Here is a 19,329-nt window from a genome sequence, read left to right as displayed (position 1 = left end):
CAAAGTGTTGGACCTCTGTAGTATTTGCCAGCTTGCATCCATTCACTCTTCTCCTGACACAGTATCCTGAATTATCTCTGGGAATATCACCTTTTCAGTCTCATCCAGTGTGCTACAGGTGAGGCTCCGTCCCTGGCCCAGGGTCAGAACATAGGACCCAGGTCCAATCAAATCAGCACATTAAACATTAAATCCTCTGGCCAAAATGACTGGTTCAGGGATAATCACATGAGCCAATGAGAGCCCATGACACATAACAAGACTTTTGCTGGGAAGTTGGCACAAAGACTATCTCACTTTTCCTGTTGTGTGTAGATCGGGGGGGGGGGGGGGATATATTCCTGGGGGCTTCCGGCAGTCATTTTAAGACCACAGAGGGAAAACCAGCCTATGAATGGGATCAACTCAAAGAAAGCAGAACACGGAGATGGAGAAAAAACAGATGCACCCTGATGGTATCATTTAGGCTCTGGATCCAGATGCACCTGACCTACCTCTGGACTTTTCAGTTATTTGAGGCAATAAAGTCTCTTCTTTGCGTAACCCAGTTTGAGTTGTGTTTCTTCTCTGACTTCCAATCAAACATTATTAATCAATACAACTGGCTTCTTCTAATCAGCTGAACAAAGGACATCTTTCAGTCATGTGCATTGAGAGATAACTTAAATAGAAATCTAGAATCAGAAGATCTGGGTTTGAATCCTTCTTCCTCCCCTTACTAGTTACATGACCTTGAGCCAGGCACTCACTCTTTCTGAACTTCAGTTTCCTTACCTGTCACCAATCTCAGCTTCATTGTGAGAATCAAATGTTAAAATTTTCCCCTTTTAACAACGGTGGGAAGCCCCTGACAAGCATTAATAAGGAGAGTTCTTCAATGTGTCTTGGGGGGAAAAATCACTTTGGCTGTTATGTACAGAATGGCTGAGAGGAGGGCAAGAATGAAAGCAGAGAGAGCTGTTAGGAGGGGGGCTTTAGAAGTCCAGGCAGACAGAGCACCTGGGTGGCTCTGTTGGTTGAGCATGCAACTCTGGATTTTGGCTCAGGTCATGATCTCACGGTTCATGAGTTCGAGCCCCACATAGGGCTCTGTGCTGACAGTGCACAGCTAACTTTGAATCCTCTGTCTCCCTCTCTCTCTGCCCCTCCCACATGTCCCCACCCACGCTCTCTCTCTCTCAAAAATAAACATTAAAAAAAGAAGTCCAGGCAGATGACGGTGGCTTGAATCAGGACATTTACCCAATGTCAACTATCAAATGTCAGTGGCAACATGGCAATCACCAAAGTTGCCCAAATTCCTGTGTACTATATCTGACTTTTTGCCATGTTATTTTCACATAAATTGGTTTTGTCCATAAATAAATCCTGCCTGACCCTTAAGCAATAATATTCATGGACTCCCAAGGCTGATTTGCAAGATACATACAGATGATATATTACATATCATATATTGGTATACTGCATATCATGTTACATACATTTCTAAGTCACATTAAAATAAGTACATAACTATTGATTTTTAAAATGTTTATATACAAGTCCCTGAAGCTCAACTCGAATGCTACCAGTAGGAGACAATAAACCATCCAAAAAGATTGTGAGAAGTACAGGGGACAGAAAGGAAGAATTTCTTCTTTTTGTGCAGGGGAAAAGTGCCAGTTGGCATCAAGTAAGGTAGTTTAAGAAGGCGATTAGGGAAGTGTTTACCTGTAGGTGGACCTTACTCTAAAGAGAGAGCCGATTTAAAAAAAAAATAAAAATAAAAACTCTGAGCTGAGAAATTAGAGGGCAGTTATTTGAATGACATTCTTCCCTTTTACAAAATGGCTCACCACGGAGACCCTTTAAACTGAGAGCACCCCTACTGAATAAGTGCCTAGTACCATCATTAACTACTTGACAGAGAACCTGGGGGCAGCTAGGGGAGGAAGGAGGAGGTGGCGAGGAATTTTAAAGCCAAGCCCCTGCCCATTTAAGACCAATTTGAAACGAAGATTTCAGAAAGTCTGAAAGTATAATTTGAGTGAATGCGCTAAGTAGGCTTCTGTGAATAACTCTTCCATTTAGACAATGTTCCTCAAGAACACCCTACTCTGCAGCCATTAAAAAGTGTGTTTTAGGAGAATATTTAATGACATTGAAAACATCTCAAAAGCAGGTGGCAAATCAGCATGTACAGCATGATTCCAATTTCAGATTTAAAAAAGAAATTCTATACATGGGTGAGAAAAAGGACTAGGAATCTACATTAAAATGTTAACAGTGTTTATATTTAGATGGAGGGTTAGATGGATGGTATATATTTTCTTCTTTGTTCTTGCCTGTGTTTACCCACATTTCCGATAATTCTTTAAGCAGAGAAGGACAATTAAAGGTTGTTTTTAAAATTGGAATCCATTGATGGTCTACTGCAAATCGTACCAATTACTTCCTGACTGAACACATAAAATAGGAAATCTCTTCCTAGAAGGGCCAAATCTCTTATCTCATATATGATGGTAAAATGATAGCTAACATTTGTAACCACTTATTATGTGTCAGGCACTGTGCTCAGCACCTTATATAATCATGTCATTGACAACGACTCCTCACAACCACCCGATGAGATGGGCATTTTTATGCATGCTCTCACCCCAATTTTCCAAATGAAGAAACTGGGGCTCAGAGCAATGACATAACTGGTTCAAGGTCACTAGCTGGCAGGTGGCAGAGAATCCAGGTCTCCCGATCTCTAATTCAGGGCTCTTTTTCCTCCATAGCATTGGGTTTCTACAGATGCCCTAGTTTATGGGCTGAAAATATCTCATAATTACCCCATAAATAAGCCATCAAACTTATTTATTCCTTGGATTTAACTTATTATTTAGCATTTAAAGGACACATTACATTGAGCAAGAACCATCAATCTTTCACATAATGCTCTGGTTAATAACTTAGTAATTATAATCCACAGTCACAAACCTGAACATGCTTGTCGTTTCCATGGCGCCAGATTCCCTTTTAAAGAAGAGAACTCGTCAATTATCTCTGACCTGCTTGCTCTTTGAATTTACACCCATCCAAAGCACCAGCACTTGTGCTGGTGGTCAGAGCATTTAAGACTAACTGCAGAGCCCCTAAACCTAAGGATTTGAAAACCGTGTATCTATAATCCCCTTTAATATGGTATCAGAATATCACTCAGCCATTATTCGATGCTAATAGAACTCCTGTTTATAAGGCATTCATGGGTGTGTGCCAAGACCTGAGCAAACTGCTTTGCTTAAAGGAGGAATACCAGAATGCAGTGCTTATCAACCTTATCAGAGCCAACACCTGCTTGTATCAGTCAGTTTCTGCAGAGTAACATGTAATTTCCAAATCTCAATGAGTTACAAAAAAAAAAAACCCAAAACCTTAATATTTCAGTCATGAGTCTGTGGTTGGCTGTGGTTCTGCTGAGCTCATCTGGGATTTGGTGATGAATTCTGGCTCCAGGCTTTAGGTTGGGTTCAGATCTGTTCCAAGTGTCTCCCTACTCCCCACAGAGCAGTGGCCATCTGAAGCATGATTTTCTCATATCAAATGGCAGGTGAACAAGAGAATTAGTGAAAACTCATGATGCCTTTGAGGACCAGGCTCCAGACTGGCACATTTCCATTTCTGCCCACATTTCATTGGTCAAAGCAAGTCTCGTGGCTAAGCCCCAAATTAATGAAGCACAGAAATGTTCTCCATCCACTCTAGTGGAAGCTGCTGCAAAGTTACATGGTAAAAGGTACTGGTGTGTAATACCATTGAGAGAGAATGAAGAATTGGGAGCAATGATCCATTCTACCCACCCTTTTGTAAAAGAAAAATATATATTTTAATGTGCCCTTTACTATCCTGAAATGAAATTCAGAAATAATATAACCTCTACATGTACAATTTTCAAAAATCAATGTGAATTCTAGAAGCACGGTAAGGTAGTCTCGTGTTGGCACACAAACCAAGAACCATTGTATATGTAACAGCTACAAATGCAAGCTGAGTCAGAGGTGTGGGTCCCTCAAATAATTTGAACAGTGTTGACATTGTTGACATGATTTTTCTGAAATGGTATAAAACTGTGAATAAAGTTTTGAGAAAAATAAACTACCACCATCCCTTGATGCACACTGTAAACTGCATTCCTAGAAAAATCAAAGTATGCTAAAACCAATATATGCAAAATATTCTATGTGTTCATATATAGAACAGGCTCAGATGACAGTATGAGTTTTTCAATTACATGAAGGGCTGGTAGGACACTAGAAAGCCAAGCAGGACAAAGAACAGGTCTTCCCCTGTTGAATGTCTAGCTTGCCTATTCCCCTAAAGCAAACCATGCCATCATGATTTAATACCTCCCCATCAGTGTAATTACCAAAGTCATGCCCACAAACACTGGAGAGAGGCGTAAGGGGCAACACTGCCCCTGTAAGGACCAATGGTGGTGTATTACAGTGAAATCTTTTGATGTTCTACAGCCTGGGTTTGAATCCAGGCTCTGCTTCCTACTTATAAGCTTTGTCACTTTGGACAAGTTACTGAACTGCTCTGAGCCTGCCTTATTCATAGTGTTGCTTTAAGGATTAAATGAGAGAGTACAAATGACAAAGCATTTAGCACAATGCTTACACATACTAAGTTGTCAATAAAAAATAAAAGTCAGAGCCTAATGTTACGCTACTCACTTATTCCCAGTTCACAGATGAGGAGACTGAGGCTTAAATGAGATGCCTTTCTTCCTCCTCTCTCTACTGTCTTCTGTTCTGAAGATGGGCACTAACTGATGTTCTGCTGAGTGTCATTTTCAGAAGAAAGGTGAGCCTGGAAAGACTGTTGGATTGACAACATGAGTCCATGAGTGGAAAGGATCTGGATTCAAATTCTAGGCTGAAATATGTAGCGGCTTCACTCTGAAGAAAGCACTGTCTTTCACATCCCCATCGGCATCACCATTTGGCATGCTCAAGAGTGGTGGCCATGCAGACCCACCCAAAAGTGGTCCAGAGGAGAACATGGCCTTCAGTGGTAATGCCAGCAGAGGTTTTAGAAAGGCAATGCTGAAGACAGACTCTGGATCTAGAGGTCAGAGCTCTGTCACTTACCATTTAAGCATCCATGAGACTTTGGGTAAACCTCGCCGCCCCGTGCCTCAGTTTCATCATCTGTGGTTTGTACCAGTACAAACCTCGCAGGGCTGTTGTGGAAACGAAGAAGTGTGAAAGTATTTAGAACACTGTTGGCATATAAGAAGCTCCATGTTCACCACTGTACAACTGATGTCCACCACTGAAGGTTCAGGGCAGTAATACAGCACCTGAGCTGGTGGAGGATAAAAAGTGGTGAAAAGAATGGATGAATAGATGCACAATGGTTGGAAACAACTGTCAACTTCAGAAACATGTCATTTCCAGCTTCCAATGTGGGCATCTGCAAAGCTGCAGTGGAGTATTTGTGCTTATCGGCACGCTCTCCACCGCATGGTCTTTCAGAAACACAAAATAAAGCGAAACAAAGCTGAGGTGTGTCAAGGTGTGCTCACAGCAGTTAACACTGCAACTGAACTAAAACCATCAGCATCAATCTTATACACACTTGCTCTAACAAGCAAGGCATTGTTTATCCATTCTTGTTAACATTTACAGAAGAGAACAAAAGAGGAGGCATTGATGAGAAAAAGAATGGGACAGCAGGAGAAAGGAAAGCGGATGGAAGGAGAATGCCTAGTATAGTGTCTGATGCACAGCAGGTCCTCAATCCTTATTTGTTGAATGAGTGGATAACTGGATGGATGAATGAATGGATGGATGGATGGATGGATGGATGGATGGATGAATGGACAGGTGGTGGATGGGTGGATGAGTGGATGGATGGGTGGACGCATGGGTGGAAAGATCGGTGGATGGATGGATGGGTGAATGTCTAATCCCCTTTTCGGCCCCAACTTCAAACTTCAAAACAAGACAGAAGATTTCTAGAGATAAAGTGATCATCCCTATTTATTTTTTAAGGCCAACAGCTTCCTCAGGAAAAGATATGAAAATACCATGTTATCCCATGTTAGACAAATCATAAGTATCTCAAATTCTGGTGAAAGCTCTGCCGCTTACTAGCTATATGACCTGGAATAAGTCAGTTTGATTCTCTGAGCCTCATTTTTCTCACAGGTAGTCTCTAAGAATCCACACAGAGCAGACATCATATAATATTATGAATGACTTATGTGCGTAAGTATATACCCATGTTTACACTTTATACCCAATGCCCAATTTGTTAGCTTTGTTCATTCCAAACCTTTTATCACTATTATTACACAGCATGTTACTGTATATTGGTGACTCTTTACTTCTATGTAATATTCAACAGTTGTAAAACACTAGAATACCATGGCTACAATTCATTTCACACTATATACTTTCTCATAGGTCCTCAGTAGATGTGACTAATTCTGTATCAGTCATATAGTCTCCCAATAATATGGCAGAACAAACAACTACAAAAACTCCAGGGCATATAGTAATAAACATTTACGTGGGGTTCAGCTGACCTGGGCTGGTCTCATCTGATTTTGCTGCCTTGCTCACATGTTTGTGGTTAAGTGACAGTTACCCAGATGCTCTGCTGATCTTGGCTGGACTCACTCACATGTCTGAGTTTTGGCTGGCTGTTGGCTGATCTAAGATGGCCTCATCTAAAATGCCTGGGTTGACCTGGCTCCACAACACAGGCCTCTCATCCTCCAGCAGGCTGGCCTGGGAATTTTCCCATGGCAATTGCAGAAAAATTAGTGAACGTAAAAACACATGCTTTTTCAGACCTCTGCTTGCATTACCACTGCTAATATCCCATTGGCCAATCCAAGTCATGTGGCTAGCACAGGTTCAAAGAATGGGTAAATGGACTCAGCCTCTTTTGTGAGACGAACTGGTAAGGCTGTGGTTACAGGGGTGCTATTATGAGTTGAACTGTCTTCCCAAGATTCATATGATGAAGCCCTAACTCCCAGTATCTCAGAACGTGACACTATTTGCAGACAGGGTCTTTATAAAGGTAATTGAGTTCAAACGAAGTCATTAAAGTGGGTCCTAATCCAGTCTGGCTTGCATCCTTAGAAGGGGAAATCTGGACACAGAAACCCTGAGGGAAGACAAGGAGAAGAAACAGGGCAGGGGGAATGGCCAACGATAAGCCAAGGAGAGAAGCATGGAACAGATCCCCTTCACCCCCCACCATCCCTTAGAAAGAACCAACTATACTGACAACTCCATCTTGGACCTCTAGCCTCTAAAACTGTAAGACAATAAATTTCTGCTGTTTAAGCTGGCCAGTGTATGGCACTTTGTTAAGGCAGCCCCAGGAACCTAACAGAGGGGGTAAAGAATTAAGGTGTTGATGAAATCAGTCCTTAATACCCTATTTTCCAGAAGAAGAAACAGAGGTTCTGAGAGTTCAATTAATGTATCACCCAAGGGGCATCAAAGTTGTGAGTAGAATCCAGGTCTTCCTTATCAGATTTCCTTATGCCTCTAAGACATTTCTGTTCACAATCTTTTGTCTTTTCCCAGGTAGCTTCCAACAGGGAGGCGTTGGCACGTGTGGGACACCGTTCATGCCCAACAAGGCAATTCTGTGCATGTTGCTTCAAAGCTTCTGTTTTACAATCCTTAATGATCTAGTAATTGTGTTTATGGCTTTCCAATGAAGTGTGCCGAGCTCTGATAGCCATCACTGGTTTCTTGAGGGCCTTTATTTGATCTGAGACTGTGCAGAGCTGCTGATAGATTAAAAAAGGTGTGCGCGGCAAAGAGGAGAAAATTCGGGTCAAATATTTTACAGAATAGTTTTCAGCTAACCACTCCACACACTTGAGCCACCGACTACATTTGCATCGAACATACCCAATTATTTGGGATAACTCTAAAGCCACTGGAATGATTTCTTGCACAGAATGAAATGAATGGAAAAGAATTAGGCCATTAACCCATGATTTAGTCAGGGTTGTCCAGACAAACAGAACCAATGGGAGATACAGATCTCTTCTACATGAAGAGATTTATTACAAGGTATTAGCTCATGTGGTTATGAAGGCTGAGAAGTCCCACAACTTGCCTTCTGTAAAGTGGAGACCCAGGAAAGTCAGCCACATAGTTCAAGGTCCCAGAGCCAAAGGGTTAATGGTGTAGATTCCAGTCTAAGTCCAAAGGCCTGAAACCAGGAATGCCAAGGGCAGGAGCAGTTCAAATAGTCACACAGAGTTCATTCAAACTTCTTCCACCTTTTTGTTCTATGCAGGCCGTCACCAAATTGGGGTTACTATCTGTTTTACTTAAGTTCACCAATTCAAATGCTAATCTCTTCCAGAAATACTCAGACATAACCAGAAATAATACTTAATCAGCCTAAGTCCACATCCTATACTAAGTCCTTCCTAACACACTCCTACCAAGATGCCCCACAGTTCCCATAGCACATTTCCTCTCAGTGCTGCAATGAAGAATAATCCCAGCTTGTTCGATGGAAAGTAGGTTTCTGGTGGTCTTTAGCTAAAGGACACGGACATTTGGTAAATGCTTTTAAGAGATCTGAGGAATCCAAACCATCCTCTTCCAAAAGCATTTCTAAATTTAAATATAGAAGCAAGAAAGATCATCATTTGGATGTTTAATTAATATTTATCACAGTTAATGTCTTAGTTTTATGGTAAATTTTAGATGGAATTGTGTTTTCATATGCTGTGTATACACTTTCACAGTACATTGAGAACCTTTTATAATTAATGTGTCTAGTGTATATTTAGATTTGAAGCATAATTTATTATCTTAAATCATTAGGAGAGCTTAGAATTCTCATAGATCTGCCTCCAGCATATCTCTAGATGTCGCTTTTGTTCACGGTCCTAACTTAGGTTACTGATTTGGGGGCATCCACAGTGATCTTTGGCCTTTGGCACCTTGACCTTAACTCGACCAAACCAGAACGCATTAACCTCTCCTAAAAACCTGGTTATCCGGCAATTTAGAAGAATTCATCAAAATTTTAAATGTGCTTAACCTTTGACCCAGGAATTCTGTGAAAAATTTGTTGCATAAATCTCCTGGCACAAAAATTGAAAGACAAAGATATCTGTTGCTTTGTTGGTAACAAACAAACAAACAAACAAAAAACAACAGGAAACAACCCAAATTTTTATAACTGAATCTTAATATACCCAAACAGTAGAATACTATATAGCCATTAATAACAATGTTATAAATGTATAAGAATTGATTTGGAAAGAAGTAAATAATATATTGTGGGGGAAATGAAGAAATAATATAACCCAAGGTTAATACACACACACAGAGGTTTATAAAAACATATAAATACCATAAATAAAAGTGGGTTATATCTAGGGGTTAGGATTAGAGAACTGTACTCCCTCTACCGTGTTCAAAAGTCAAGGTGTATTGCTTTTACTTTTTTTTTTTTTTAAGATTTTTAAGTAATCTCTGCACCCAATTTTTGGCTTGAACTCATAACCCCAAGATTGAGTCGCACACTCTACCAACTAAGCCAGCCAGGCACCCTGTATTGCTTTTAGTTTTAAAAAATAAATGTTTTGTCCCATGTGCTATAGTCCTTTTCCAGATTCACCAACCACCAAATCCCCATCTAAGATCTTATTGTCATTTTTACCTCCTCTCTCTCACAGCCCTAAATCCAGCCATATACGAGCCAAACCTTTCTACTTCTGAAACATTTCTCACATCCTCAGCACACCCTTCGCTCTGGCCAAGGTCAGTCTCACCTGGCAGGTCTCCGACTCCACTTCCCCACTGTTCCGATGTATGTTCTGCCATAGGGGACTCTTCTTTTAAATTTTTAAAGTTTATTTCTTTCTTTTGAGAGGGAGAGAGAGAATCTCAAGCAGGCTCCACACTGGCAGCACAGAGCCCGACATGGGGCTCAAACTCACACAGTGTGATTATGACCTGAGCCAAAACCAAGAGTCAGACACTTAACCAACTGAGACACCCAGGCTCCCTCTAAGGGGACTCTTTCTAACTTACCTAACCATAATCTTCATTCCTTTGCCCCCAAACCAGTAGCTCTCCTGGACTAACAGAATAAGCCTCAAACTTTCACCAAGGACTTTAAGATTCCTTCGCTTTAGGTCTACTTTGCCATTTTAGGCTTAAGTCAAGCATCCAAGGCATCCACCCCAGTCCCCCATCCCAGACACAGCAGCATTAATGGACCCCTTGAATCTGAACCTGCATTTTTATACCTTTAAATCTCAACTCACACTGTTCTCTCCTCCCCCGTGCCCCTTCTTTTAATTTGCATCTTGTAAAATACAAGGGTCTTGACTTATATTCAATACTGTAAATGTTTCTTTTTGCTTGTATTGAGAAAGAACCTAGTATGTTGGAAAATGCACAGATTTTTAAGCCAGAACATCTGGGATGAAATTTCAGCTGCCACTTACTAGCTCTGTGACATTTACTTCACTACACTGTACCATGGTTTCCTCATCTGTAAAATAGGGATAATAATAAAGCCAGCCTCATAAGCCAACATTTGCAAAGCAGAGACGTACTGAGCACAGTAAACACTTGAAAATGTTAATTATTAGGATTACTAGACTCTAAGATGGTATTATCTTCAGTTGCTATTGAGCATGTTAGGTTTTTGCTCCTAAATTAAATGCTCCCCTCCCAAAGCTACTGAGCCTTTTGAGTTCTCCTGGCAGCTGTTTATAGCTTTTTGGCCTTAGTCCCTATGCATAATAATTAAGAGCTTAAACTCTGAAACCAAGCTGACTCCTGTCTTGGGCAACTTAACTGAGTTAAGTCTCAGTTTCTCCATCCATAAAATGAGCTAATAATAGTTCCTGTCATAAGGTTGATTTGGAAGATTAAATGTGATAATCTCTGGGAAGTGCTTAACGTAGGACTAGCACATAGTAAGTATTCAATAAACATTAGCTAGTATTATTATCAGAGAGACAGAAGTGGGGGAAGGAGAGAATATATTCAAGATAGTTTAAATACGGTGTAATTTATTAGAAAGATCCAGGCAGAAAAATAATACTACCATAGAGGTTTCTCAACCGGGCATTACTGACATTTGGGGCTAGATCATTCTTTGTTGTGGGAGCTGGTTCCGAGCATTCTAGAATATTTAAGCAGCATCTCTCTGGCCTCTACCCACTAAATGCCAATAGCAATTCCCCTCATCCAGTTGTGACTATCAAAAATGTCTCCAGATACTGCCCAATATCCCCTTGTTGGGGGTGGGGAGGTGGTTCTGGGTACAAAAATCACTTCCTGTTGAGAACCACTGAGTTACCCTCACAGGACCCAGAAAATTGCAGGCCCATACCGCTCTAGCCTCTTGGCTTCATTCTATTTTAAAAAAAAATTTTTTTAATGTTTATTTATTTTTGAGAGCGGGGGAAGGGCACGAGCGGGGGAGGGGCAAAGATGGAGGAAGACACAGAATCTGATACAGGCTTTCGGCTCCGAGCTGTCAGCAGAGAGCCCGACGCGGGGCTCGAACTCACAAACCACGAGATCATGACCTGAGCTGAAGTTGGACGCTCAACCAACTGAGCCACCCAGGTGCCCCGGCTTCATTCTACTTCTTAAATTGCTCTGCAAATCAGCTTCCTCTGCAAGTTTTACCCTCTTGCTTCCCTGTAACTTAAGTCTATCTGGGCTTTAGCTTGCCGTGATACCAACCCTGGCCCTCACACATGCCCACACCCTTAATGGTTCCAGCCCCCACACGGCTGACTTCTAGTTCTCTTTATGCAGATTCTCAAGAAACAAAGACTCTGACTGGCTGAACTATATAGTCAAGAGACCACCCCCTGTCCAATCAGCCGTGACCAGGAGAGAAGAGGCACCTAGGAGAATGAGCATGGGAGCCACAGGTTCCACACCTTCTGCAGGTGCCCCCCACTCACCGCCCCCATGCCTCCAAAGAGGGAGGTGTGGTCAGGTCAGGTGGAAAGTCTACCCCACATTCTTACAAGCACACTAGACCAATGTGTTTCCTTAGCATTTGTTGGAACAAAAACCCTTTGGAAGACAAGATACAACAATTTTAAGTTGCATATCATTTCAGGGTGGTTCATGGCCCTCATCCCAGGGCCATTTCTTGGATCCTATAAGACTTTACAAATATAGGAGAAGTATATGTAAATCAATTGTACATCTATTGTATCCAGGGTGTTGGCAACACACACACATTTACCTTATCTGAATTCAATTATGAGAAAGAAAAAAATTTATCCTGCAGCTCTTAAAACCAATCACACTAGAATTTGGCTCCAGTGCCTCAGAGAAGGAAGGTCACAATCAAAATGCAAAGAGAAATAAGAGAAGTTAATTCTTATCTTTTGCCCTTGTAAAGGCCCAGGGCAATTTAAGGTAATTTTGGCCACACAAGATTTTTGCCTTCAGCACCAACACTAGAACCTATACCTCTAGCCTCCCATTCAAGATGTAACCCTACAGGCTTTCCATACCCATGGTTTTCAAACTGCAGGCCTCCGCCCACAGGTGGTCATAAAATCAATTTAGTGGGTCATGACCAGCATTTTTTTAAAAATTCAATAGAATCGAATAGAAAACACTGGAGTGTAAGTTTCATACTGTGATTATTACTTCATAAAAGTTTTGCTTCATTTGTGTGTGTGTGTTTCTTACTCTGGTGAAAAACCATTTGAAAGTCATTGTTCTATATTCTGTGCTGTCCTATATTGGTAGCCATTAGCACATGTGGCTATTGAGGACTTGAAATGAGGTTGGTCAAAACAGACATGTGCTATTAAGTATAAAATGCATACTGAATTTCCAAGACTAAAGATGAAAAAAGAATGTAGAAAATCTGATAAATAATTGTTATATTGATTACATGTTGAACTATAAGCATTTCCTTTGGGACAGATTCTGTTAAATAAAATACTAAAATGAATTTCACATGTTTCTTTTCACTGTTATAACATAGATACTAGAAAAATGTTAATTAGATATGTGGTTGTTATTATATGCCTGTTGGACAGTGCTGCTCTGTATGTTTTAGCAAAATATACATGTGTATACATGGCATACTCATAATCTGGCTGGTAATACAGCATCTTTATGTAGCATCTATCACCATATTATTACCCAACACTTAGAAAGATTTGTTCAATGTTGAAATGGCTGCCCCCCCCAACACCCCTACTTCCAATGCAGAGAGTGCCTTCTGACTCAGCCTTAGTATACACATCTGCTTGCCTTAGTTTAATGTTGCAGGGCCTTAGCAGAGGTGACAAATGCCCTGTAAATGTTTTATTTATTCTCTTAACTTATTCAGAAAGGATTATGGTCTTCCTGCCAATGGTTATGCACTCCAAATGACCACACATCCTGAATCAGGCAGGAAATGCCTGCGTATCTACCTCCTGTGTTCTCTATAAATCTCTCCGTGCATCAGCTTTATGATTCAGCCTCATTCCCCATATTCTCCTTTCCTCTCCTACCTCAGGGAAGGTCATGCTATCTGTCAATCACAATCTTGATGCTTCTATTTGTCAAAGGCATGCTACAATGACCCTCCCAACATGCATGTGCACACAGATGTGCATGCACACAGATACACACACACACACTCCTGCCAGCCCTAATTAGTTCTAACCTCGCTGGAGCCATTCACTTTTCCCTAGGTTGACTCCTTTCACATCCAATACCTCTAATGATATTGATCTTAGGAACTGTTCCCTTATTGAGGTAAATAATAATTAATAATAATAATAGCAGTAGTAAATAGCTGTCTTTTATAGACCACTTATCTTCCAGACGTTATGCTAAGCATTTTCTCTCATGCAAACATCACAACGATTTTGTTTTGATACAAATACTTTTTCCATTTTAGTAATAAAGAAACTTTGCCTTACAAGGTGACCTAAACTGTAAGATCCGTAATGTCTTACTATACACCCAATGTGTACAAAAATTGTCTGGCACACATACGTTAAGTGCTCAAAACATGTCTGTTGAATAAATAAGTAAATGAATAGATAATGGCAGATACTACTCTCTCCTTTTACTTATAGTTGTGTCTGTGTGTCAGAAACCTTATTAAGCTGTGTGTTCCTTGAGGACAGGGTTTCTTCTTGCATTTCCTGGGTTTAGCACAATGCCTGCCACAGAGTGGACAAAGATATGTCAAACAAACCAATAAAAAAATTAATGATTAAATGTCACTTTCCCACAACTTCAGAATAGGACAATCCTTTGCTAAGATTCATTCGGTGGCTCCCTATTACAAAAATTACAAATTATTCTTTATGGCCTGCCTACAAGGACCCCCTTATCACTTGAGTTGTCACCTCTTGTCGCTTGGAGCTCCAGCTATACTGAAATTCTTTCAGCTCCTCAACTTTCAAGTTAGGGTTAGGATCAGAGTTCCTACTTCCCCAACTCATGGCCTTTCTCACCTGCCCCCAACCCCAGTGCTATACCCTTGGCCTAGCCAGTCCTTCCTATCTCCTAGTGAAGCCTTTCCTGACCTTCATCTAGATTAATTCCTCTTAGATAGCTCTCACTGTACCCTGTATTTCTCTTTTAGTGCTTATTACAAGGACACCTCAATAATTACCTTTTTTTCTTCCTAGCATTTATTTTCTGTAAGCCCTATAAGGTAAGGAGCGTGTCTGTTTTGTATATCACAATGTACCTTGTGTCTTGCCTAGAGGTAGGAAACCAATGGTCCGCACATATTTTTTGGCTCACACTCCCAATTTTGTTCATATACATATATGTTATATATAGAATTGGTTCATTATAAAATTTAAAACAGACATATTTTACAAAAATATGGATTTATGGCTTCTCATAAAAAAAAATTCCAAAGATCTGGAATACTGCGTATATAGTCAGAATAGATGAGCAATGCTACAGTAAAAACACCAAAATCTCAAACTGGTTACTCACTCACACCACACGTCCATTGTGGGTAGGCTGTGGCTCTGTTCCCTGTCTCTCCCTGAGTTCCATGTGAAACACTGAGAGTCACTGTGGCCAAAGGAAAAGGAGACACAACAAACCGTGCTTGCACCTTTCACCCAGAAGAGACGTGTGCCTCTTACATCCACGTTACATTGGCCAAAGCCAGTCAACAGGGTGGGGATCTTTAATCCCCGTGCAGGAAGGGCCACTGCAGGAGAGAAAATGGAACATCTGGAAAGCAGTCATACAAATCTATCTCAGAGAAACAACTGGCCGGAGCTGAGAAGCAGCAGCCTCCTTTAGATGGGACACAGACTCTAGTATGACACACACCTCTCTTCCTTCCTAACTCTTCATACGTCACATTCATTCCTTGTTGGAATTTAGGCTTGTACTCACTACAGTAGAGGGTCACAGAAAGAGCAAATAAATGAATATACGAACAAACCTCTCTATATATTATGGCACAAATGAAAACCAGCTCCTTGAGAAGCAAACTCTCATGCCAAGCCCTAGCTAGTCGGTCACTGCCTTTCTTGGGACACCCTGTCTGGACTAGCTCTACCTCTGGTGAGCACTTTGCTGGCTGGCCAGAGGTGGACAACACCTCCCATGCAGACTTCCCACGATTGCATCACAAAGGGGACATTTGCCCCCTAGGTGACTGGGCAGCTATTACTCACAGCAGGCTGGCCAACATTTACAAAACAGATGGCACCTGGCAGAGTGAGGAGCTGGTGTCTATGGTAGGCAGGAAGCGCGGACAGGTGGAAAATTGTATTGGGGCGCAGCCTCGTTATTATGTTTCCTTTTATTTAATTTTTTTTTTAACGTTTATTCATTTTTGAGAGACAGAGCACAAGCAGGAGTGAGGCAGAGAGAGAGGGGAGACACAGAATCTGAAGCAGGCTCCAGGCTCTGAGTTGTGAGCACAGAGCCTGATGCAGGGCTCGAACTCACAAACTGTGAGATCATGACCTGGGCCGAAGTCAGACACTTAACTGACCAAGCCACCCAGGCACCCCTCATTATCATGTTTCTAATGGCCATAGGATCAAATATTGATCTTGAATGCCTTGCTTCCCAATAGAAACAAGAAAGGATTCTCTTTGCTCTGTCCTGGGCGTGGAGGGCAGATGTCGCACATTTAATTTCTTGCTTCCTTCACACTGTAAAGGCATAGGCAACCCAAGTTTTCTGTAAGCTTTTATTTCTAAGAGGCCTTAAGATATCATGATGATGCACCTACGATACAAATTTTTGGTAAAACAATCTCCTGCCCCAGTCTGTGTTAGCTATGCTAGCTAGCTTCCTTGCACCAAGCTACTAGATTTTGAGTTATCTACACACAAACACCAGTGTTCCCATTTGCACCCTTGCAGTGACATTATTACATTCTCCAAATCCTCCCCATTCTGATTCCCATCTGTTCATGCTCTCCTACTTGTGTGTGTGTGTGTGAGTAAACATATAGACACATACACGTTTATGAATGCACATGCAAACTTTATTATTTCTTCCAATGTACACTTAGTACAAGGCCAGGCAGTTGGGGTAAAATGATGAGCAAGATAAGCATGGATGCTGGAGCTCAGAGTCCTAGCGGAAAGAATAAGAAATTGTTGTAAGTTCTACAAGAAAGGTTCAAAGAGCTACAGGAAACCTGAACCGGGACCGGGAAGGTTCATGGACCACTTCCCAGGAGAAATGACATTTTAACCTAAGACCTAAAGGTTGGCAGTAATTAGTGAGGCAACTCCAGGCAGGGGAAACTGTGAGAAGACCCAGAATCCAAAAAGGGCACGGGATCTTTAAGGAACAAATGGGTTCAGTTTGGCTAGGACGTGGGTAGCAGGAGGCAAGATACGAAGCAGGTGGGGAAACCAATAAGAGAAGAAGCTAATGAGGAAAGCAAGGGCCGGCCTTACAATGCCTGTGTGCCCTTTGAAGCAGCTGGAACTTAATTCAGAGAGAAATGGGGAGCCAATGAAGAGTTTGAAGTAGGAGGGTGATTTGATTAGATTTACATTTTCTCCATGGGAATATTCAAAACAGACTGGAAGTCTTGGTGCTGACCCATCAAATGGATTCAGATGGGGTCCTAAAGATGCCCTGCCCTTCTGGGCGTGCAATCATTCACTGCTGAAGGTCTCGGAAATGTCCGGAGGGAGAGGCTGGACTGCCTGGGGGACGCGGGCTGAGGACAGTGGCTGTTTATCACTGTATAGCATTAATTTGTCACCACATTAATTATAGTCATAAAGATCTAAAAATAGACATAGGAAAAACATGAAGACAATACACACCAGCAAAACTTGTCTTGTAGGGTGATGGGGTTAGTGGTCCAGGTCAGAGTATCTTAATGTTTTAACAAGTATGGCCCCCTTGGGGGCATAGCAGCTAAATATACGTGCTAATGACTGCACAGAACAAATAAGGCAGGGTAATAGATGAACTGATGTTCTTTTCTCCTACCACCAGTGTGTCCTCCCTATTATCCCATGACCATTCTCTATTTAAGGGGTCAGACCATGAAAGCAGAAAAAAAGGCTTTTAAATTTCAAAAGGAACCTCGAAGGGACTTGGGCCAAAGGAAAATAAACACAAAGAGGCAGACCAGGGTTTCCTGCCTTCAAGACAAGATAAAAAGAAAAAATAGAGGAGTTTGGGCACAGGGGAGCACCTGCCTCCCAGCCCCACTAGTGGGCACTATCATTGGAGACCCCAATTGGAAATTGGAAGTACTAGGATCTGTGCTTTGAGTGGTTCACCCAAGAAACCAGCAAGAACTCAGGAGGGGAAATGGCTAGGATCCAGGTACATGAAACCATCTTAAAGACTTCCTCCCAGAGGACTGCAAGCCTCAGCCCCCAACAACCTCCAATACTCAGATACTTATTTGAGCCCCTGAAACTTAAAAAAGAAAAGATGCTCTTAGAACCCAGCTATAAGAGACATTCTTGGGACAATTTTGAATATGGACTAGATTTTAGATGATATTGTGAAATTACTGTTAATTTCCTGAACTGATAATGGTATTGCAATTATGCCGGAGAAAGACGTTTTAGGAAAATGCGTGAACTATTAAGAGATGAAATACCTGAATTTCTGCAACTTATTTTCAAATAATTCAGCAGGCAAAACATACAGGTACACAAGAGAGAGAAAGCAAATCTAGCAAAACATTAACAACTGATCTAGAAGGAGAGGTACCCAGTGTTCACTATACTATGGATTCAGCTCTTCTATAGCTTTAATTTTTAATAACGTCTACACTTTTAAAATAAAATTTTTATAACAGAATTCATAATTGTAATTATAAATGCTAGAAATCACAAGGAAAATGATTCAATAATATTTAAAATGTTTTAGGCAGCATAGAGAATGGTTTGCATTATTGCACGTAAAGAAGAAAGTTTAAGTAACAGTTGCTGAATAGAGTAGTTGCGATTGTTTGCAGTATTTTTCTCTATTTTTTATCTTTCTGTGCTTTTATAATATTAAAAATTACTTTCAGATGTTATCCTAAAAAAAGATGGGTGGGGGAAAGGAATCCTGAATTGACTGAGATTAAGTATCTGCCACCCAATATAATGGGGAGTTCAGAATAAAAATTAAAGTGAATTATGGAAAAGTGAGGAAGTTACTGCTGTTTCTGGGTTACTGGACCAGGAGTTACACAAGTCACGTTGTAAGCAACAGAAACCAATTCTGGATCCTTCAAGCATTCTGGGGATGGTGGGGAGCTCACAGAACCACCAGGAAGGCTGGAGAGCCAGGCCTGGCACGTGGACAGGCAGAAAGGCAGGCTGGCCAGCAGCCACTGACCCGAGGGACTACAGCCTAGACTTCAGCCCCTCCTGCCCCTGGGCACTGAGTGCAGACACTGGCACCATCACTGGCCTCCAGAAGCCCACTGCTGCTCCTGCCACCTCCAAAAGAGATCCTCCACTGCTCCTACTTCGGCAGAACACCACTCCCAGTTCAAAGCCTTACACATGTGCATCTGATTGGCCAAGTCTGGGTCACATCTCACACGGGAGATGCAAAGGACACTAGGACAGCAAGGACCTCATGTTTGGGGCTCCTATGATGGGAGGAGGGCCCTGCCTCCCACTAAGACTCATGCGGTGGGAAATTTTCTAAAGAGATTGGAGATTCTGACATTGGGCAGCAGAAACTGACAAATGTCACCATGCAGTAAACCAGGCACCACATAAGAGAAAACAAGACCAAGATTTGGCCCTCGCCTTCAAGGAGCAAATTTGAGAGTGAATATTATAACTCATTATTCTTTGTTAACCCATGGTGCTTAGCAGAGAACAAACACTCAATA

General features: G+C 41.5%; 1 protein-coding gene across 4 annotated transcripts in view; it reads right to left on the bottom strand.

Annotated features, from left to right (window-relative positions):
* The window catches only part of SRRM4 (serine/arginine repetitive matrix 4), a 590,829-nt gene that overhangs the window by 539,228 nt on the left and 32,272 nt on the right, over positions 1–19,329 (bottom strand). For 2 of the 4 annotated variants that reach the window (XM_047827796.1, XM_047827800.1), the window contains exon 1: positions 14,979–15,059. The exons of 1 other annotated variant lie outside the window; for it this stretch is intronic. The gene's annotated coding sequence lies outside the window, so the exon portion shown is untranslated. Of the gene's footprint in view, positions 1–4,700; positions 4,811–14,978; positions 15,060–19,329 lie in introns of those variants that run through there. One more of the 4 variants, XM_047827797.1, reaches the window with a different exon arrangement.

Source organism: Prionailurus viverrinus, chromosome D3, assembly GCF_022837055.1.
Source record: "Prionailurus viverrinus isolate Anna chromosome D3, UM_Priviv_1.0, whole genome shotgun sequence".
NCBI lineage: Eukaryota > Metazoa > Chordata > Mammalia > Carnivora > Felidae > Prionailurus > Prionailurus viverrinus.
This window is presented reverse-complemented; position numbering and strand designations above follow the sequence as displayed.